This window comes from Acinonyx jubatus, chromosome B3 (assembly GCF_027475565.1).
Source record: "Acinonyx jubatus isolate Ajub_Pintada_27869175 chromosome B3, VMU_Ajub_asm_v1.0, whole genome shotgun sequence".
Classification (NCBI taxonomy): Eukaryota; Metazoa; Chordata; class Mammalia; order Carnivora; family Felidae; genus Acinonyx; species Acinonyx jubatus.
The window spans coordinates 115,035,482-115,059,062 of NC_069386.1; the positions used below are offsets into that span (position 1 = coordinate 115,035,482).

Genomic DNA, 23,581 nt, shown 5'->3' on the forward strand with positions numbered 1-23,581 from the left:
TCTTCATCTGTCAGAATTCTGGACCGTTCTCAATACTGAGACAAAAATTCTACCTAAAGATCAGTTCCTAATTTTTAAGGACAGAAGTGACTCCCTCCACCGCCATTTGCTTCTGATGATATTTCTATTACTTTCTTTAAAAACAAATTTTTTTAACATTTATTCATTTATTGAGAGATGGAGAGAAACAGAGCATGAGTGGGGGAGGGGCAGAGAGAGAGGGAGACACAGAGTCAGAAACAGGCTCCAGGCTCTGAGCTGTCAGAACAGAGCCTGATGCAGGGTTCAAACCGCTCCCCCCCCCCCGCCACTGTGAGATCATGACCTGAGCTGAAGTCAGACGCCCAACTGACTGAGCCACCTAGGCACCCCTATATTGCTTTCTTTTAAAACAATTTTTTTGTGTTTATTTATTTATTTATTTATTATTTTTTTTTTTTACAGTCTTGACGTCTTTTATTTTTTTTACATTTATCACGCCATGAATTCATAGGGAATGGGTTCCAACAGCTTAGGCTCCTTTCCATTGGTTCTCACAAAGTGTGCTTCTCTGGGTGGGGCAGGCTGGCGCTTCAGTTGAACCCAAAGTACCTTTCTCCTTGGCTTCCTTCTTTTTCTGATCATTTTCCTTCACACTCTTCAGGAAGCTGTCTCGGCTCTTTGAGTGCTTAATGTGTTCGATACGTACATTAATTCTCTTAGCAAGAATCTTGCCCTTAATTTGTTTGTTTACAACAATGCCAACAGCATGCTAGGTAACATTGTAGACTCTTCCAGTTTTGCGGTGGTAACATTTGTGGGGCATTCCTTTTTGAACAGTGCCCATTCCCTTGATGTCCACAATATCACCTTTCTTGTAGATTCGCATGTATGTTGCCAAAGGAACAACTCCATGTTTTCTAAAAGGCCTAGAGAACATATAGCGAGTATCTCTCTTCTTTCCCTTTGTGTTGGTCATTTTGGCGAATTACTGGAAGATGGCAGTTCCGGCCGAAAGGAAGCTGTGTTTATTTATTTTTAAGAGAGAGAAAGAGAGACAGAGCATGAATGGAGAAGAAGCAGAGAGAGAGGGAGACACAGAATCTGAAGCAGGCTCCAGGCTCTGAGCTGTCAACACAGTCCTGATGTGGGGCTCGAACTCACGAGCTATGGGATCATGACCTTAGCTGAAGTTGGATGCTTAACCAACTGAGCCACCCAGGGGCCCTGATAATTATATTACTTTCAAGTCAACTATAACCTACTTATTTGTTGGACAGCTTTTGTGTGTGTCTTCTCCATCTAGCTTCATTGAAAGACCCTTGAGAATTGGATCTAATTCATTTTTGTATTCCCTGTAGGACTTGCATGGTTCCTTGAATATAGTGATTTTCCATAGATGAAAATGACACGTTGGGACACCTGGGTGGCTCAGTCGGTTGAGCATCTGACTCTTGGTTTCAACTCAGGTCATGATCTCATGGTTGTGAGATTGAGTCCCACATCGGGCTCTGCACTGAGCGTGGAGCCTGCTTTGGATTCTTTCTCTCCCTCTCTTTCTGCCTCTGCCTCTGCCTCTCTCTCTCTCTCTCTCTCTCTCTCTCAAAATAAATAAATAAACATTAAAAAGTGGCATGCCTTAATCCTGTTCTTTTTTTTGTTTTTAATGTATCCCATTCTTTTATTGAGGTAGAGGTAGACATAAAGTCTCTTAGATGCCTTGATCCTGTTCCTGTGGATCCTGACTCTAGAAGAAAGGAAACCTCCATTTAGAGCTTTGATATAGATTGAATTTTGTCCCCCCACCCCCCAACTGTATTGAAGCCCTTACCACCTTTACCTCAAATGGTGGTCTTATTTGGAAGTAGAGTCATTGCAGGTATAATTAGTTAAGATTAGGTCATACTAGAGTAAGGTGGCCCTTATTTCAATATGACTGATGTCCTTACAAAAAGAGAGATTTGGACACAGACACACACAAAGAGAACACCATGTAAAGATTGGAGTTCTGCCATAGCTAAGGATCTGTCAGACTGGAGGGGAGACTGAAACACATTTCTTTCTGGAGCGTTAAGAGAGAGCAATACCCTGATGGCACCTTCATCTCAGACTTGTAGCCTCCAGAACTGTGAGACAGTCCATTTGTGATGTTCAAACCTCTCAGTTGTAGTACTTTGTTGTGGCAGTACCAGGAAACTCCTACCAGCCTGCATTTTCACCATCCTCAGAACAAACAAGAATGGGGTATTTTAAATAATCGTTTTCTTGGTAGAGCTGAGGGCTGAGGTAAGGTAGCCTGATAACAAAGTAACCAGAACCTTCTCTATTATTTGCACCCCTGGTCCTTGGCTCTAGACTGAGTTCTTATGTCCCTCAGAGCATCTTTAGCACTGGGAACTCAGCATGTCAGAACTGGACAGTCTTTCATCTTTTGTTTTGTTTTGTTTTGTTTTTAATGTTTATTTCTGAGAGAGAGAGAGAGAGAGAGAGAGAGAGAGAGAGAGAGAGGTGGGGGAGGGCAGAGGGAGAGGGAGGCACAGAATCCAAAGCAGGCTCCAGGTTCTGAGCTGTCAGCACAGAACCCGATGTGGGGCTCTAACCCATGAACCGTGAGATCATTACTTGAGCTGAAGTCAGACATTTAACCGACTGAGCCACCCAGGTGCCCTTGGACAGTCTTTTATCTTTAACCCTCTTCCTCCCTCCTAAGCCTCTCTCAGTTATTATTACCATGTTCCTGTCAGTCCCTCTGGCTAAAGCCTCTGTGAGCCCTCCCTTTTCTTATCCCCAATTTAAAAAGTCTAGATTTCTTCCATTTTTTGAAAAATAGGAAGATCTGGCAACATCAGATCCTCATACTGGTGGCAATAATTGGACAGACGGAGGGGCAGACCCTTAACGCAGAGAATGTGTTCTCAGTCCTGCCTGATAGCACCATGCCTGAGCCTTGTCTGCGTTGGGGACTGAGACTCTGGCGGGATGAAGTGAGAACACTGCCTCTTTTCTCACAGGGCTCTAAGCGTAGACTTTCTGATCCTGGACTGAGTCAGACTGAAGGTTTGTATCCTGCTCTGTCACCGGCTGGGAGGCAGCCACGGAGAGGCTTCTTAAACAGGGCCTCTGTTTACTAATCTGTAAATGAGATGGTAATAGAGGTCACTTCATAGGGGTGTTGAGAGAATTAAATGACTTCATGCACATCAGGAGGTTAGAACCTGGCACATAGCAGGTGCTTCATAAATGATCATTTAATTGTATTGTTATATATGCAAGAAACTCTTATTGGCATTTGTCCAAACAGCCTTATTATTTTTCATAAAGGAGAGCATAGTCACCCTTCAGTTTTTCTTTGCTTTCCCCCCGTTCCTCACCAGTTTCACACACATTAAGAAATGTGGTAATTTATACACACAGACTCAGGGCTGGCCTAGCAGGGAATTTGGAGCACAGCTTCTGGGATCTAAAGTAGCTGAGCTCCTGGGCCTCTCCTGGCTGCTGAGTCCCTTGTGCTTATCTGCCTTCGATGTTGCTTAGGTTCTAGTGACCAAGGGCACAGCTTGGTGACTGGCCTCCCGAGGCCTACGGAGTCGCCAGGGGGTGCCTCTAATTAGGTACACTGTTGAGCACACAGGTATTTATCCTGGAGGCAAGAAAGGCTGCTGGGAATAGCTGCTTAACATGAAATGCAGACAGCAAGTCAAGTGTTGGTTAGAAGCAAGTTAACTATGATTTGAGGCATTGGCAAAGCCCAGGTAAGCCAACAGCGAGAACCCCAAACCCAATCGTTTGCAACATATCCCCTTATTGGGCCACTCCTAAGCTGAGCGGATTCATTCAGCTGATATTTACTGATTGAATTCCCATAAACTGTAGGGATTTATTAAGCAATTCCTGCGTGTCAGATACATATAGTACAAGGTGTTAACGATAAATGAAATGATGAGTGAGACACAGTCCTGCCTGTAAGGAGTTTATAATCTGGTCATTGGGATTGACGGATGAGCTAATAGTGGTGTTGGGGTTGGGGGGTAGTCACAAATGTGGGTTACAGTATCCCAGAGTGGAGGAATCCTGACTCAGCGGGGGGGGGGGCAACGAGGGGACCATCATACTTGTCATTTTTTATCTAATGCCCTATAAGATTGACTTTTGTGAAGATAAGGATTGTGACTGTCTTTTTATTGCTGTATCTCCAGGGCTAGCCCAGTGGTTGGCATATGGTAGAGGCTCAATTAACATTCGGTAAATAAGGCAATTAAATAGTGTCTAAGCTGAGAACTGAAGGATGAGGTGTTAGCCAGGAGGAAAGCGTGTGTGTGTGTGTGTGTGTGTGTGTGTGTGTGTGTGTGTAGGTGGGATAGAAGAGTGGCAGTAGGAAATAAAATGGTGAGAAAGGACATCATGGGGAGGGGGTGGCATGTACTCCTTGGGAAGGACAAAGACTGGTTCTGGAAACGTTTGCTCCTACAATAGGGTGGTATAGAGGCAATTCAAGAGGCATGGGAAAGGCTGATGGTGAAAACAACACAGCATTATTAAATATTTAAACAAGAAAGACTGGTTGGATTTGACATGTATGTTTAAGGTACAGGAAAGGGATTGGATTGGAGAGGACAGAGTAGAAGCAGAGAGGCTGATTCAAGGGCTTCTGTAGCAATCTTGATTGGAGATGGAGGCGGCTGGACAAATTACTGACAATGGAGATGCGGATGTGGATAGATTCCAAAGCAACTAGGGATGTAGAATTGTCAAGTCCTGGCAACTGTGTCTAGAGAAGGAAGGAAGGAATAGCACTGCACCTTTAAAGAATTTTTTTTAATGTTTATTTATTTTTGAGAGAGAGAGAGAGAGAGCGAGCAGGGGAGAGGCAGAGAGAGAGGGAGACACAGAATCCAAAGCAGGCTCCAGGCCCTGAGCTCTCAGCATAGAGCCTGATGCAGGGCTCGAACCCACAAACCACAAGATCATGACCCGAGCCGAAGTCGGACGCCCAACCAACCGAGCCACCCAGGTGCCCAGCACTGCATCTTTAAAGGATGCTAGCATCATTCACTTACTTGATAAACAACAGAGAAAGAGTAGAAGTGGGGGAGATAAAACCACATGTGGACACACCGAGCTTGAGTTGCCTACAGGAGGTTCAGTGGGCAGGTGCATACATCAGGCTTAACCTCAGGAGATAGATCTGGCTTGATATACAGGTTTAGATGCTCATTAGCATAGAAGATCAGGGCTTTATAACCTAGCAGGTCCATTGATAACATTCAGAAGGCCCATGAACCTTGGAAATTACATTGGAGTTTTAATGCATGTGCATTGTTCTGGAGAGTTAGCTTTGTATTAACCTTTCCAAATAAGTTAACTCTTGATCCTTAGGGCCACTGGAACTAGAAGAGAGGTGGGATTGCTCAAGCAGAGGTAGGAGGAAGAGAGCTGTGGAGCGTTTGGGGCATGGGGGCACTGTGCTGAATCCGTGGTGGGGGGTGGTATGTGGGGAATGAGATGAAGATTTACAGAAAACATTAACTTGACTGTTTATAAAGTGCTTTTACAGACACTGTCATTTCATGTCTCAGTAACTCAACTAGATATTTATCATTTGGCTCTGTGTCAGAGTTCAGTACAAGACACAGAAACTTGGCTATAAATTTTCAAACAAGAAGGGATTTAATACAGAGAATTGGGTGCTTACAAAATCACTGGAAGGGTGAGCCTCAGGGGAAAAATTTCCAGAACAATATGGGACCAAGGTCAGAAGGCACCCTTGCAGTTGCCATCCTGGTATTGGCAAGCTGGGATCAGAAAGTCCCTGTGGCTGCTGCCATTGCTGCAGCTGCTTTTTGAGCCTCAGAAAGCTGGAGAAGGGCACTGGGACACTGCTGGGGTTCAAAAGTCTTATGTTTCCATGACTTTCCTTCGTGGCAGTGAGCAGTCAAGGAGCCAGAAGATCACCCCCATCTTACCTACCTACACCTCCTTGCATGAATGCATATAATTAGTGGAACCCAGTTAACCCCTGCACCCCTAGATTCAGGGAGGTCTGGAAAATATCTTTATTCTACCTCTCCACCTAAAAAAGAGAGTGAAATGGAGGTAGAGAAGAGGTTCCCCCCCCCCCCCCAAGGTACAGATAGCAAATATTTTAGTCTTAAAATACATGGTCTGTATTATAGCTACCCAGCTTTACTATTGCAGTGCAAAAGCAGCCATAGTAAGCGTATGTAAGAATGAGAATGGTTGTGTTCTAATAAAACTTTATTTATAAAAATAGGTAGTGGGCTGGATTTGGCCTATGGGCCATAGTTTGCCTACCCCTGAGGTAAGCAAATCAATTCACCGTAATTATAATGGGTTCATTTTACAGATGAAGGAACTAAACCATTTAGCCAGTGTAAGCGATTTAGAGCCATTTAGCCAGTATAAGTGAAAACATACCCTCATTATTTTGGTTTCAAAGTTCATGCTATTTTCAGCAAACCTTGATGCTGAGCCCAACTCTTTGAGAGACTTGTGATCTAAAGAGGAGATAAAGTGTCCAATTCACAGACCATGGTAAAGGCCCCAAGAATTGCAATGCCTTGTAGGCATGTCAAACACTCTTCTCTTTGACAGAAGAAATAAAAAAAAAAAAAGTTATTTGAGCTAGATGTTGAAGAAAGGTATAACTTTAATAGGTAGAGATAGTAAGGGGCAGGTGGGGCACAAAAAAGCATTTAAAGTGGCGTGGGAAACTTCAAGGCAAGTTTACGAAAACAGCTGGAATCCAAACTCATCTGAACACTGCATCCTTCTGGGTTTTGAGAGAGGAAGGCTGGATTATGGAAAACCTTGGATGATAGGGTTAAAAATCTGGATTCAAAAAGCAGAAACCCTGGCAATTTTTGAACAGGGCTGTGACACACACACATTACTGCAGGAAGAATGATCTGGTGGTATTGTGGTACAGAAGTTTTTGACTCAAAAGCTACGGCCAACAATAATTCACATAGGAAGAGATTGCAGTATCTTTTCATGCAAAGGAAGCAGTGGATATGAGGGACTTCTTGAGCCATTCATGACACTTGGAAATTTATAAATGTAGGTGGGTTGGAAGGATGGCTTTGATATTGAAAAATGAGAATAACAAAAGTTAGTCAGGAATAGGATGTTGTTTGTGTAGGAAACATGGTGGGTTCCATCTTGGATATTAGGTAATGAGTGGGAGAAATGGAAATATGGGGCAGGCAATTAGAGATATGGGCTTCATTTTCAAGAGAGAGGTGGTTGGGTATTGTCACATACAGCTGGACAGAGAGCCACAGAAAAGCTCATGTCTCTGATGGTTGTGGGTGGTAGGGAATACCCAAGGCAGAAACCAGGGGTCTTAGGTCATCAAGAGCCAGGAGAGGCAATGGAGTAGGGAAAATAGGTGGAGTGCCAGGGTGAGTATTATCAGAGGAGTCAGGGGAGGAGCTATTTCCAGAAAAGGGAATGGCCAGTAGTGTTGCATGCCACAAGGAGGACAAGAAATGTTCATGAAAGGCCACTTGACTTGGTGATGACACAGTTGTGGTGGGTGAACTCTGAGAGAGCTGTTCAGTGTGTGGTAAGTAGACGGAAGAAGAAGTTGTGGACTGTTCCCTCGAGGAATTCGATATTGGAAGGAAAGAGGAGAGAAGATGGGAGACTAAAATTTATTTGTGTTTAAGTTGGTTAATTCTTCAGTGCCTAAATACCATAAGTGACTTCCCTCATCCGAACGTATCCTGATTTCTCCCCCTCCCCTACCAGGAGTTCCTAAAGGAAAGGGGGTCAAAGGAAGAACACCATCTATTCTCTCTTGATTCCAGGATCTGTTTTTTGGCCAGCTGTTCGTGTCTGACTTGACTTTGCTGTTTGGTTCCGCCGACGGCCTCTCCTGGCAACCTGTGAGGTAATACACAAATGTGTGCGGTGGTTAAGCAACCGCTTCCAGCCGTGGAGGCTCAGCTAAATTTGGAACACGCATGAGTCCCAATCTAAGTCTTCGTTCATTGGGGAAAAAATAAGTCCCTGACTCTGAAATTTCAGAGGTTATACATTTACGGAATATGAAATCAGTGTGCTGATGATTTTTGCTTTACCTCACTGGATTCCTTTAAAATCTACTAGAGAATTGCTGTGCAGTGAAAATTTCGTTCTCTTCAGGATCTTTTCTAGAAAAGAAAGTAGGTATGGCCAAGCTCCAGAAGGAATGGAGTATCTTACACCAGTGCTTTTTATGACAATAAGCAAAAGCAACATACACTACAATGACAACAAAGCAAACAAACTCTAGGGTCAGATGGAAATGATTTTATCTCTCTAAATTAAGATTCTTTCTTTTTTATTTTTCTTTTTTCTTTTTTTGAAAAATTGGGCGTGGAGCCCAATGTGGGGCTTGAACTCACAGCTGTGAGGTGAGATGAAGGGTTGGATGCTTAACTGACTGAGCCACCCAGGCACCCCGAGGCTCTTTTTTTATTCTAACTCTTATTTCCTTTCACACCTTGGTTAGTGGCTTCCACAACATAATCAGCTTGGTCTCAAGTCGGTTATGAAATGGATGCATCGAGATGTAACTTGGATTAATATTCTTCTCTCAGTCAAATTCACTTCCTTACTCTTATATTTAAACCACTATGTTATTCTCAAAGGCCCTAAACTGTGTTTCTCTGGAGCTGTTTAGCGACCGGAAGTGGTCTAGTCCTCCTTCCCATTGTGTAGAACTTCAGTTTTTGAAGTGTTTAGATATCCAGTCATTTCATTCGACCCCACAACAATCTGTGAGATAGGCAGTATTATCATTAAGCCCATCTTACAGATAAAGGAACTGAGATTCAGAGTGGTTAGTTAATTGGATCAGAGTCACATAGGATGCCAGCAGCAGATTCAAGGCTAAAGCTCAAGTTCCTCTAGCTCTAAATTTATCCCGTTTTATTCCCATGGTGCTTTGGGTGTCATTTTTGACATGAGTGTTTTCTTTCATTCTTAAGCACTTCAGTGAATAAGCTTTGTACACCATCAGGTTGGTTTCTGGTAGTACGTTGATTGTGGAGGGCTAGGGGCAGAAACCACAGCCTTGGAGTGACAGCTCCCCTTCTCGGAGGTTTGGCCTTTATTGAATGGAGGGCTCTTGTTAAGGAAAGGTATGCATTGAGATAAGAGGCTTGCCAATCTTTCAAGAAGTGGAAGTTTCTGGGCTCCTTGGGGATGGCTAATCATAGTGATTATGGAGGAGTTTGCAGATGTGAAGTACGTTATAAATGCTGGAGTGTGTTTCTGGGGAGGTGGGTATTTGCATTTTTTATCTTCTGGACACTGCTGCCTTTGGCACACTCGTGTTTTCCATAAACAAGCCTGTTTTGCTTCTCTCTAGAAACAGGTCCGTTATCTAGCTTCGTGGTGGTTTTCTGTACGTGTGAGCTTGTGCTCCAGTTAAATTGAACGCTTGTACTGCTGCAAGACTGAATTTAGTGACGTTGCCAATATCTTAGCCCTCAAGTAGTCTTTAAATATCCTTGGCCTTGGGAGCTGGCCCAAGAAACTGCTTATTCTTTTCCCCATACCACTCAGCGTATAAATCCCGAATTACTGCTGACCAACGATAGGTAAAGTACAAATCAATAAGCATTTTGTTCCTATATTTTAGGGAATGAGACAACGAGTGAGAGAAAACCCTTTGATGAGGGCTTCAAATTATTGTCATTGTTCTACAGATTAACAGGGCTGAGGCTATTATTATTCTCATTCGTTGACTACCATGTCCTTACATTGCACTAAAAGGGTTTTTTAGTAGCTTTTTGAAATATAACTCATATACCAACAGTTCACACATTCAAGGTATACCGTTCAATGGTGTGTGGCGTGCTACATTATCAATTTTTTCTAAGTTTATTTATTTATTTCGAAAGAGAGAGAGTGAGCAGTAGGGAAGGGGCAGAGGGAGAGAGAGAGAGAGAGAGAGAGAGAGAGAGAGAGAGAGAGAGAGAGAGAGAATCCCAAGCAGTATATTCTTAATTTTTTAAAGTTATGGCCAAAGACATGAAACATAAAATGCCACAGTTTTGTGCAACTGTCACCACTATTTCCAAAGTCTTTTTTATCGCCTCAAACAGAAACACCGTACTCATTTAACAATAACTCCACCTGAAAGGATTTTTGAATGTGCTTTGATTGCTACCTTCATATGTGGGCAAAGCCTTTGAGGAAGATTCTGTTTATTCTTTGCGGGAAGTTCCATATGGTACGTGACACAGGTTGGGTGCCCTCGGGAAGCAGCCTCTGGGATGAGTAGGCAGGACATCATGGGAGCATCTCTCAGGGTCCACGCTTGGGGGGAAGTGAGGGGGTGGGACTGGGCAGCGGGAGAACGCGGGCTCCACCGCAGCCAGAAGGCCTATCCCAACCCCCCGGGGCTCCGGAACTGGGCGTCAAGGATGCGTCTCTATATCGTTTTTCCTCCAGTCATCAGATGCCACAGGCCCTGGGGGACACCTGAGCCAGAGCTAAGTAAGTTACTCCTTCAACCAGGGGACCTGGGGAGAGAGCTGACAGCGGAGAGCTATGAGCCAGCAGTGTTCTTGGCAGCTGGGGGACGAAATCTTCAGCCAACGCATCCGAATGTGGCTGTCCTTTGGAGTCATGTGGGCATCCTCAGTAAATGCCATGCCTGGTTTAATTGACATGGGGGGACCAGAGGGCAGCAGGAGTTCTAAGAGCTGCCCGGTGACTGTAGTGAGCAAGTCTGGGACTGCCTGCTTTCAGTCCTGAGGAGGTGGCCGGTCGGCGCCATGCCACCACTGTGGGAAGAACCTGCATTTTGGAGTCAGGAAGATTCGCATGTGGCTCAACCACTTACTAGCTCAGTGAGTTCTCATTTAGGTTCTGCTGGTAAGACTTTGCTGCTGGGCTTTAAAAAAATGTATATAAATATAAATATAAATATATAAATATAAATATAATATAAATATAAATGGAGGTGCATTTGAGTGGTTGGGAGGGGACTTACAAATCAATACAAACCCAGTGAACACTGACAAGAAAATTTGGCATAAGACAAGAATGCATAATTTACGAAGAAGTTCAGATAACTTAAACATTTGAGGATATAGTGTCTTAACGCATCGATTGCCTTTCGCGTCTGAAGACATGAAAATTACAACTGTGTTTGCGTATAGCATTCAGTAATGGTGAAGGTGGTGGCTGGAGACAGTTTTACACTCTTGGTGTGTGTGCACTGGTGCAGCATTTATGGTGGAATATGTGATTCTTAAGGTGAATCAACTCTAATTCCCAGAGGTTTCTCCTGAGGAGACTGGTGTGTAAAGATGTGTGCATAAAGGTGTGATTGGCCACGGCGGGAGATCGGGAGCAGAACAGCGTCTCGCGAGTAGGGTGTTGGTTAGATAGCTCATGGTACATACGTATTTGGGAATTATGTAGTCGTTAAAAAAATGATGTAGCGTGCACGTATTAACAGAGGAAGATAGCCATCGCGTATTTTTAAACGAGAGAAGCGGTAAGGAAAACAGCATGAGCCGATTTCTGCATTAAAATCATATTTGCGTTGAAAATGCCTGTAAGAAAAATACCCGACGTTAAGAGTAAACAGTGTTTCTTCCCCTGAGAAGAATTACAGGTGAATTTTACTTTCTAGCTCATAACTCTCTATAATGCTTCGACTTTAAAAAAAAAGAACATTATGCATATATTAATTTTTGTTTTAATTTTATATTCAGGAAAAACAGCCATTCCCAAAAGTGACGTGGTTCCAAAATTAACACACGCACACCTCCATCCATACGTGCTTGTGTATGTCTGTGTGTGTGTTCATCTCCATGTGTCCCCAGCTGTCTGAGAGGGAACGGTCTATAATCTAATTAGTGGTTATTCCTAGGATTGGGGGTCATCGGTGATTTTCCTTTCTTATGCTTACTTATACTTCACAAATTCTCATTTTCTTCTTTTTGAAGTTTACGTATTTATTTTGAGAGAGACAGAGATAATGAGAGTGGAGGAGGGGCAGAAAGAGAGGGAGAGAGAAAATCCCAAGCAGGCTCTGTGCTGCCAGAGTAGAGCCTGCTGTGGGGCTGGAACTCAGGAAGCTGTGAGATCAGTGACCCGAGCTGAAACCAAGAGTCAGACGCTTAACTGACCGCGCCACCCAGGTGCCTCTATACTTCACAAAATTTTAAATGATTGTATCACTCTTTTAACGGGAAATAAAAAAGGGGAGCTTTTAGTATTTCAACATACTTGCTTGGCCTGGTTTTCTATCCACCCTTTAAATAGCGCCTACATCTGTTTCTTTGGAAAGGGTCCTTGGGTTAGGATTTCTTTCTCCCAATAATCACTAGTACATGTGGCATGGTTGTGTGCTTTACAAAATTAAGGGCATTTATTATGACTTGCACGTTTGTTATCAAACTGTGTGTTTTTACTTTATTCATCTTTTTTTCCCCCTTAAGTAAATTCAACCTTTAGATGAGCCATTTGCAAGCCTAGCATCCATCATCTACCATTGTACCTTCTGCTTCATCTGGTAAATGGTGATGTGTCCCCTAAAAATATTGATATTAAATTAAGTCATTCCATATTTGCTCTTAGGGAGAGCTTTGAGGTTATCAAATTTACCAGGCAGGTAGGATATGCAGGAAGAGAAATGCTTGGAAAGCTTCCATGCATCTGACAAATCTCATTCATTCCTCTAGGCCCTGAATGAAACATCACCTCCCCCTGTCCTGTCTTCTTGGATCCCTCAGGGCAAACTGGTGCTGACTTTTCCATGTGTTTATTATGGCCCTCATTAAATTTTGTTGTAAGTAGTTGATGGCTGTCATCCCATGAAGACCTCCAGATAGGAAATGGGTGGGTAGCCGCCCACCAAGATGGGTCCTCAGTGATCATTACCTCTTGGTATTCATGCCCTTGACAAAGAAATTATAACAGAAGTGATGACATGTCATTTCCCAGATTAAGTTATAAAAGACTGGGGTTTCTATCTTGGGTTCTTTCTCTTAAATCACTCGCTCTATGGAAAACCAGCTGCCATGTTGTGAAGACTAGCAATTTGGGGAGAGAGGTGCATGTGGCAACAGCTAGTTGGAAACGGAGGCTGGTCCGCAAACATGCGAATGAACTTAGAAGCACGTCTTCCCCTTGTTGAGCCTTCAGATGGTACGGGCCCTGCTGTCAGCTTGGTTTCAACCTCACGGGAGACCCTGAGCCAAAACCACCCTTCTAAATGCCTCCCAATTTCTAATGCTTGGAAACTACGTGAGACAGTACATACTAGTTGTTTTAAGTGCTTTGAAGTAACTTATTACGGATCAATCGATAACTAGTAAGAATTTGGTACCAGAAGAGGGGGGGGAGGGTACTGATATAACACAAAAACGAAAATATGGTAGTGGCTTTGGAACTAGGCAGTGCACGGTGGGAAAGCTGTAAGGATTTTGAGGGACGTGTTGGCGAACGCTTCAAGTGCCTCGAGTACATTGTTCACAGAAGTTTGGACTTTGAGGAGACCACTGGCGAAGGCTTAAAGGAAAACGAGCAGAATCAGATTGGAAACTGGAAAAGGCAGATTCCTTATTATGCAGTGGCAAAAAAATGAGCAATACTGTCATCTGCAGTAATATGGGAAGTAGAAAATGTACCTAATGAACTGGAGATTTCTAAACAGTATTGTTTCTTCCATTTCTTCCCCCCTGTTGCTTATAGGAAAATTGTAAGACAAACTGAAGGCAGAACTATTGAACAAAAAGAGCCAGGACTTGCTGTTTTTGAAGATTCCCAGCCTCTTCAGATGCCATGTGATATTAAATTAAGAAATGGCTTCTGAGCAAAGATCAAATTAGGGGGCACTTTTAGGAAAACAAGTTCCAAACATGAAGCCAGGGGTGTGACTGTAAAATCTTTTCAAGATCTCAAAAATCAGGGTGCCTGGGTGGCTTAGTTGGCTAAGCATTGAACTTTGGCTTGGCTAATGATCTCATAATTTGTGAGATCGAGCCCCACATTGGGCTCTGTGCCGACAGCTCAGAGCCTGGAGTCTGCTTCGGATTCTGTGCCTCCCTTTCTCTCTGCCCCTTCCCTGTTTGTGCTCTCTCTCTCTCTCAAAAATAAAAAACATTAAAAAAATTAAAAAAAGATCTCAAAAATCAAAGATGGTGCCTCAGAGAACTGTGCAGTCAGCCAAAAGACCCTCTAAAGGGATACAGTTTCCTTTCTAGACCCTCTTGGTCAATGGTAGGGCTTCTTGGAAGCTCAAGGACATTGTACCTCAGCAAAAGCCCAAGGTGGGGAAGGACCCATTGCAAAGAGATTTGTGGGTGTGGCTTTTGTCTAATGGGATGAAGCCTAAAAGGATTCACAGAAGACCTTCAAAGTTTTTAAGAGCATTACGCTTGAAGAGGCACCCTCAGCTTGAAATGAAAGTCACATAGTACAAAACGAAAAGAGGACTTTGACCCCCGAGTATCAAGAAGTAGGAAGCAGGCAGAGAAAAATACTCAGCTGCAAATACTTGTTGCCTTTCATGAAAATGGAAGGACTGCAGGGAAGCCCAAACCAAGAGTCCAGAGGGTGGAGTTAAGAGTGGAGAATTATTCCCAGACCTCAGCAAAGAACTCACAACAGGTACTTGCCAGGATTTCAGAATTGCTAGCCCTACATGCTTCCCATTTCCTCCTTTGTGGGCAGGGGTTTATAGTGGTTATCCTCTGTTTGCCCCACCATTGTATGCTGAATGTGTGGGGACAGATAACCGGTTGCTTTGGTTGCATACATCTTAGACATTGAGAGGAACCGTACTCAGTGGGCCGAATGTCAGGGACTACACTCAAGGATCCTCACCCATGACTAGACTTTATTTAGAGGGTGAGAGTCTGGACTGGGAGCTGACGCCAGTATTCGGTGGGACTTTTAGCGACTGTTGGAGGGGTTAGTGTATACTACAGGTAGGACCGATGGGAATCATTGGGAGCCTGAGGGTGACTGTGGTAGCCAGCCTCTAAGATAGCCCCTATTAATCTCTGACTCCTGGCATTCAGAGTTGTTAATTCCTTCCCCTTCCCATTTTGTAGTAGGGTTGGTCTTCATGCCCAATAGCAGAAGGGATGGTATGTCACTTTGAGATAAGTTTATTAAAGATGGTATCTTCCATTTTGGGGATGCTGTCATTCTCTTGTTGTCTTGGATCCCTCACTCTGGGGCACATCATGTTGAGGATATTCAGGCAGCCTTGTGGAGACATCCACTGGTGAAGAGCTTCCGGCCTATTGCCATGTGAGTGAATTTTGTTATAAGTGTACCCTCCAGCCCCAACAAGGCTTCAGATTGTGGAGCCCCAGTAGACAGCTTGACTGCAACTTCCCGAGACACAGTGTAGAAAGGAATTAACACAGCAGACCCTAGACTGCTATCCTTAGAAAGGTCTGCTTCCAAGATTGGCTCTTGGCTGCCATCTGGAAACTTGGATTTAGGGGAGGTTCCCACCATTCTCTAATGATGAATGGTTGACATTGGCTAAACTGTGCAAACAATAGCATTTATGGGGAATACCTGTTTTTATCTGGAAGGCTGGAATTTGGTATGTGCTAGGCAGAGGGTGCCTATAAGAGCAGCCACCAGTAAAAATGTTGGGCATTGAGTCTCTGATGAGCTTCCTTGGTAGACTGGTAGACGGCATTTCACAAATTGTTGTCACAATGTGATGCTAGAGGAATTAAGCTTGTCCTGTGTGATTCCATGGGGAGAGGACTCTTGGAAGCTTGTGCCTAGTTTCCTATGGACTTCATTCTATGCACATTTTCCCTGTGCTGAATTTTGCTTTATATCCTTTTGCTGTAACCAAAGCCATGAGTAGTACTACACGTATGTGAATCCTCCTAGTGATCACTGGATCTGGAGGTGTTCTTGGGGATGCCCAACACAAAGACCCAGGGCAAGAACCACCTACTCAGAAACTGAGATAACAATTGTTTACTATTTTAAGGCACTGAGCTTTGGAGCAACAGATAACTATACAGGAAGCCAGTTGTTTCTCTCTCCTCAACATTTAGCTTAGTGTCTAGAACATAGGTGTTAAATATTTGTTGAGTGAATTGATATTTCTGCCTTTGAAGAATTTTATGGTCCATCTGGTGCCTTTGCAGTAGAAATCTAAATCCTCACTTGATATTACGAAGCTGGCTTACCTTCCCTTTCTTTTGTCTGGAAGAACCAGTTCCAGTGGCAGCAGCCTGCCTTACAGTTATCAGATCCTGCCATCTTCCTTTTTGGATGAGGTTCATGTGTACAGGAATTAGTGTATGACCATGCTTCTCTGTTACTCACATCCGAGTTTCCTTGATTTCTTTTTTTTCTTTCTCTCCTATGCCTTGGCAATGACAGCTGTTCTTACCATTGGAATAAAACTGTCTTCCTGCTGAAAAATTAATTACTGAGTGTTTCAGGGCCTTATAATATACTAATATTTCTCTCTTGAGTCCTGCCTCTTACTCTGTCATATGATTGCTTTGACAAATGAATGTTTTTGTTTTACATTGTCTCCTCCTCTGTACACTATCTTGAAATAGACTTATATACAAAGATAGCGACCATTCGAATAACTTTTTTTTAATGTTTATTTATGTAGACAGAAAGAGAGTGTGGGCGAGGGAGGGTCAGAAAAAGAGAGAGAGGGGGAGAGAGAACCCCAAGCAGGCTCTGCACTGTCAGCACAGAGTCTGATGTGGGGCTTGATCTCATGACCACGGGATCATGACCTGAGACAAAATCAAGAGTTGGATGCTTAACCCACTGGGCCACTCAGGTGCCCCCAGGCTAAGATAACTTTAATGCAAAAGAAAAACCCAAGATATATACTAGAAATAGACTTCCTGGGGTTATTCACAGTTTCTGAAAGAGATTTGTCATATTTTAATCAAAGGGTAGGTGTCTATGCACACACACACACACACACACATACACACATACACACACACACACACACTCATCCCGTGTTGACTTCTGTGACATACCTGTTAGTACTTAACAAAATATTTTCCCTCCCTTCAAGTCTATTCAAGTCTTAGCAGATGACCTTGATTCTTATTTCCCTGACAATCTCAAGGTGATCTAATAGATCTCTGATTTGATCTCTTTTTTCTTAATTAAAAAAATACTTTCCATTTTTTTAAGTGTATTTATTTATTCTGAGAGAGAGAGTGTAAGCTGGGGAGGGGCAGAGGGAGAGGGAGAGAGAGAGAGAATCTCAGTCAGGCTCTGCACTATCAGCACGGAGCCCAGTGTGGGACTCAATTTCACAGAACCGTGAGATCATGACCTGAGCTGAAATCAAGAGTCAAATGCTTAATCAACTGAGCCACCCAGGCACCCCAGTACTTTCCCTCTTATCAAAAAGTCATCTATCCTTCTTTCCAAAGAGTCCTCTCTATAATCTTTCCTCCTTCTTCTTGAACATTATTTTTTATCTATTATTCTGCTTTTTATTCTTGCATTTTCTTTCTTCCTCTTCTTACCAGTTTCAATAAGGATGCTCAGGTTTCTCTAACTCCAAATAGAACAACCACCCTTTTCTTTGCCTGCTTTCTCTTGGAGTTATAATTCTATGTACTTCCTTTATTTTGTTGCCAAGCTTCTCAAGATTAGTCATTTTTGCTGGCTGCCTCACTTCCTCATCATTCACTTACTGCTTAACACTTAAAACCTACTGGTACCCTTTCCATCCGAAATTCCCCTCCAAGGTATTTTAATGACCATGTCTATTAGCCCTCTACCCCTTCTACCCCCAAAACAGATTGTTTACCTTATTGAAGCACTTATTACTGTCGTTGTTACTTTCTTAACAACTGTCTTTTCTTTTTTATTTGATATATGACATTTTTTTTTTTTTTGCCTTCGTACCCCTTCTGTCTTTTATAGCTAGATTTCTGATTATTGACTAACGGAACAATTAATTAAGACTTATCCAAGGTGAAAGAAATTGGTTTCTGAAACAAATGGTCCGCTTACAAAAGGTCTGTTCCCTTCCCAGGATTTTTAATTCTCAGGGTTCAGTTATTTACATAGAGTATGAGGCCATTACATCTGAATGTGCCATCTAGGCACTGTTGACTGACGGTCTTGTTTATTTCATTTGGATATGACTGCAAAATTCTACATTTCAAGCCTCATATTTCCACCAGAAGGTGAACATATCAACCTACCTGTATCTTGATACCATCAAATTCTAACTGAAACCAGAATTTTCATTTTCCTTCCCCCCAAATAGCTCTGTATGACCCCTCTGTTTTTCATCTGATTCTAGGATAGGGATCAACTTTTGTCCTTCTCTTCGACCCTTGTGTCCAAATAATCCTCAAGTCTTATCAGAACTACTTATATATCATTTCCTCCGTTTGATATCTCTCTATTTCCAGTTCCACCTTTACTGTCTCCTAGCTCCTGCCTTTGTCCTATGTTCAGTCCCATACACTTGGGCCCAACGGTTCCTTCAAAAGTGAATATTCAACCCATCATGGCACCATCCGGAAATCGTCTGGTTCTGACAAATAAAGGGTAAATGTCTCTCTCCTCCTCCTCCTCCTCTATGCACACTGTACCCTCATAGCTGCCCTGGCTTTCCTACCTCTGTTTTGCTCATCGTGCTCCCATGAATTAGGTTATGTGAGTAGAAATCAGCTTCGTAGGCAATTCTGGAGATCAAACAAAAAAACAGGAATTTGGAGGAAATTACTATTGTTAAGAAACACGTACATGCACATCATTTTTGCCTGTTGAAGTCCTCCTCATCTTTAAGCTTCATCTCAAGTTTGTGGTGTTTTCCCTGAAGGCTTTCATGCTTTCCCAGTGAGGGCACCCACTTTCTACCACGTTACATTGTGCTTTGTTTCCAGTCTTCTGAGGACACACAGGGTTTATGCTCTGTGAGTTTACAGAATGATAATCTCTTAGGATATGAAACTAAGATACTAGAATTGGAATTACTATTTACTTTAGTTTTAACTTTTTTCCTACTGATTTTTTTATGGTGGTAAAATAGACATAACATAAAATTGACCATTGTAACCATTTCGAGTGTTCAGTTCTGTGGCGTTATTCACGTTGCTGTGCACCCATCACCACCCTCCATCTCTGGAGCTTTTTCATCTTCCCTGACTGAAACTCTTACCCACTAAACACTGTCTTTTAAGATTACAATTTTCATGGAAATTTTAAATGTTCATAAAGTTAGAGAGTGTATGTATTTTCAAAACAACAACAAAAAATTATAAACGTTTTATTTATTTTTGAGAGAGAGCACGAGCAGGGGAGAGACAGAGAAAGAGGGAAACAGAGGATCCACACCAGTAGGAGAGAGCCCGACATGGGGCTCAAACTCATGAACCACAAGATCATGACCTGAGCTGAAATCGGGCACTCAACTGACTGAGCCACCTAGGCACCTCCAAAATAATGAGATTTTGACATATTGGAAGTACATGCTCAAAATCTTAAGAGACTGGGGTACACAATCCAAAGATTTATTAGGGGTCAATAACAATTATGTATCTGTAGGCATTTTATAAATAGTCTTTGATATTAATTTTGTATATATGGTGGCAAAGCAGGCACTTGTTTGATATTAATTTTGGATGTAAGTTATTGACTGACACCTGTCATTTCTTCTTCTTCTTTTTTTAATGTTTATTCATTTTTGAGAGACAGAGAGAGACAGACCCAGCAGGGGAGGGGCAGAGAGAGAGGAAGGCACAGAATCAGAAACAGGCTCCAGGTTCCAAGCTGTCAGCGCAGGGCCCGACGTGGGGCTCGAACCCATGAACTGCAAGATCATGACCTGAGCTGAAGTCGGACACTTAACCGACTGAGCCACCCAGGTGCCCCGACTGACACCTGTCATTTAATTATTAGATGGGCTTTTGCTTTGTAGAGAAAAACTTTTAAATAGACAAGCAAAGGTTAATAAATTAAAATCACCTATAATATGACAACTTGTGTAGCGATTAAAATTTTATTATCTGTTCTTTTCAGCTAGTTTTCTATGAATACTGATATGGTTTTCTTTTAAAAAGGAAAGATCATGTTATTTTATTTTTGTAAATTTTGTACTTTGTACTTTGAAGAATGTCATGAATGTTTCTTTTTTTATTTTTTAAAGGGTTTATTTATTTTTGAGGGAAAGACAGAGTGCAAGTGGGGGAGGGGCAGAGAGAGAGGGGGACACAGAATCCGAAACAGGCTCCAGGCTCTGAGCTGTCAGCACAGAGCCCGACGCGGGGCTCGAACTCAGGAATGGAGAAATCATAACCTGAGCTGAAGTCAGACGCTTAACCAACCGAGCCACCCAGGGGCCCCACAAATGTTTCTTTTTTTTTTTTTTTTAATTTTTTTTTTTAACGTTTATTTATTTTTGAGACAGAGAGAGACAGAGCATGAACGGGGGAGGGGCAGAGAGAGAGGGAGACACAGAATCGGAAACAGGCTCCAGGCTCTGAGCCATCAGCCCAGAGCCCGACGCGGGGCTCGAACTCACGGACCGCGAGATCGTGACCTGGCTGAAGTCGGACGCTTAACCGACTGCGCCACCCAGGCGCCCCCACAAATGTTTCTTTTGATACTAAACACTCTTTTTCCGTATATTTTAATGGCTTTATTTTATGAAGGTATAGAGATAATTTACTTAGATACCCTAATTCCTGTGCTGTTGGATTTTTAGGCCCTTCCATTTTTTTTCCTCCGCTTTTTGCTATTTAAACAGTTCTATAAGACAGATGCTATTAACCGTGTCTCATATACCTGTGTTCTTTCTTTAGGAGAAATCCCCAAGATTTGTATGTTTCTTTACGAGTTGTGGTTTTACTGACATCTTTTGTGTCTGTCTCTGTGGCAATTTTGTGTAGTGGTGAAGAGTTTGGGCGGGAATTTTAATTGTACCTCAACCACTTACTGGCTGTGTGACTTGGGGCACGTTGTCTTTGTGTGCCTCATTTTCCCTCATGTGTGTATGTATATTGTATCTGTATATTGGGGATAAAAATAATACCATGTTGCTGGGTTGCAGAGGCGATTAAATGAGTTAATAAGTGGAAAATACTTAATAGTGGTTGGCATAGAGTAAGAGAACGGTACTTTTTGGCCAGTTTTGCTAGCATATGGCCCCTGTCAGGTAAGCCAAGTTAATTGTCAAGTAGCTCCTGTAACATAAAGCGTGGTTATATTCTTCAGTAAGATGAATTACATATTAATGATTTCATTTTATCAGTTCTACTAGGTGAGAACCAGGAACACAGCAATCCCAATCTGTTGTACTTTGTAGGGACAGGGTGTGTAACCTCGTAGATTTGAAGGCTTAATAGGAACCCTTTTGTAGGTAGATTCATACGGTGACAAATGAAAGTCTTGTTAGAAGAAATTTGTCATTTTGTAGGGGGAGCAATGTGGTTCATTTCCAGACACTTGATGAGGGCAGAGATGTGGCTGTATTCTTTCATCATTTTTACATCCGTCTAGCATTTGGCCAAAGTAGGCACTCAATAAATATTTGTGAAATAAATAAACATTCATGAATAAACATGTCAATGCTTCATTGAATGTATTGCAATGTATGTTGTAAACATAATGAAGGCTTTGTATAATGAACTAACAATTGACAGTGGAATTCTTGTCTGCAGAGTGGGCTGGAGGCTTTCAGGCTTTTCTTCTGATTATTATAGGATTTGAGAGTGAGCAGATTCAGAAATGATGCAGGCGGCTGTTGCTTCTGGTGAATGCTTCACTCTATGCTGGTCAGGTTCTCTGATTCCTCTGCTGTTCCCTCGTGTGTGCTCTGTCCTTAGTGCACCTGCTGGATCTGATCTCACCGTGAAAATAGCGTTTCCTTTCTGCTGACCCATGGGGTTCAGTGTTTGATTAACATGTTTCCCATTTTCTGAGCAAAATACCTAGGTAAGTCCCCTTTGGTTGAGGTGAAGATCCGCAATAATTTACAACCACTGTGCGAGCCTTGTGTTGAATCACATACTTCTTGTAAGGACGTGGTGTCGTTTGTAACACTGGCACTAGCAGCCCCTCCTAGAACATTCTCGGTTCAGTGTGTTGACTCCCACATTGGATAACATTGACAGTCATCAGAGGAATGACTTAGTTGCTGCTGAATTAAAAAAAAAATCAGACTTACAGTATAAATGAATTTTACTCTCTTCAAAGTAGGGACCTTGGAATAGATGCAGTCCTTTGATGCTTCCATTGATGTTGCTATTGCTTTCTGGAATCCTTTTTACGTTGCCTTCAGAGCTATGAATATGAAATATTCACATTCGTCTGAATATTTTTGAGTTTGACAAATATTCATTCTTTGTGGGAAGCTTTGATTTTGGGAAAAAGGGAAAGAGCCATTGGCATCGAGTCCGGCAGCCGAAGTGAATGATGAGGGCAGAGAGTACTGGTTCTGTCTAAGGCAAAGGAGGATTTTAGACATCTTACAATTATGTCATGACACTTACGTGTTTTTTCCAAACATGATTTCTTTTTATTTCTCTTAAAAAAAAAGTTTATATATTTGTTTTGAGAGAGACAGTGTGAGTGGGGAGGGGCAGAGAGAGGGAGAGAGAGAATCCCGCGCGGCTCTGTGCCCAAGCACAGAGAACGATGTGGGGCTCAAACCCATGAAATCGTGAGATCATGACCTGAGCTGAAAACCAAGAATCAGACGCTCAGCTGACTGAGCCACCTCGGCGCTCCTACGATTTCTTTTTCTAAAATCATGTTGCAATTTATAAATACTTCAAGCCTAGAGAGAGCACTACGGGACCCTATATGACAGGCATGCTCCTAGCACGGACGTTAAACAGATGCTAACATTTTACAGTCTTTGTTGGCATATGTTCTTTCATCTTTCTCTCCTCCCCTGTTCTTTCTCTGGAAGAAGATATTTTAGGTACTCCTGAAACACTACCCTTCCTCAGGCCCATTGCCTACCCTCCTCCTTCCCTCCACAGTCACACCTCTGCCAGAGTTGCTTTGCGTCTTTCCTGGGTATGTTTATGCCTTTTGGAGGGAGTGCTTTAAAATGTACACAAATTGCATTTTACTGTATGTGTCCCTCTGACATTGTTTTTGAGATGTGTCCTTGGTAATTTGTTTTCATTGCTTTATACGAATAAATCGGCTTATTCGTCCACTGCCCTAAGAGAAGGTTAAGGTGATTCCACCTTTTTGCTGTTGCGGGTAGTGACGCAGTGATCCTCTATGTGCATCGCTGCTTAGGAATACGTGCTGGGGATTGTCTAAAGCAAGTACCTGGAGGAGAAATTGCTAGGTTCCAGGAGATGAACATCATCAATTCGGTGGATGTTTCCAAGCCACTCTCCAGAGCAGTTGTAATTATGTTCCCATTTGTAGTTACCGGTTCCCCACATCTTGATTTATCAGAGATCAAATTTTTGCCTATTGGATTGTCATGGGATTGTACCTCCTCATTTTAGTTTGCACTTCTCTGCTCACTAGTGTGACAGAGCATCTTGTCATCTGTTTAGTGGCCGCACAAGTTTCCTCTTTTGTGAATTGTCTGTTCAGAGCCTTTGCCAACTTTTCTACT

General features: G+C 42.6%; 1 protein-coding gene and 1 pseudogene across 7 annotated transcripts in view; one reads left to right on the forward strand and one right to left on the reverse strand.

The window, feature by feature from the left end:
* RGS6 (regulator of G protein signaling 6) overlaps nucleotides 1-23,581 on the forward strand; it is a 560,843-nt gene that overhangs the window by 55,464 nt on the left and 481,798 nt on the right. The gene's annotated exons all lie outside the window — the stretch shown is intronic.
* Nucleotides 422-1,001, reverse strand: LOC106974456 (60S ribosomal protein L21-like; annotated as a pseudogene).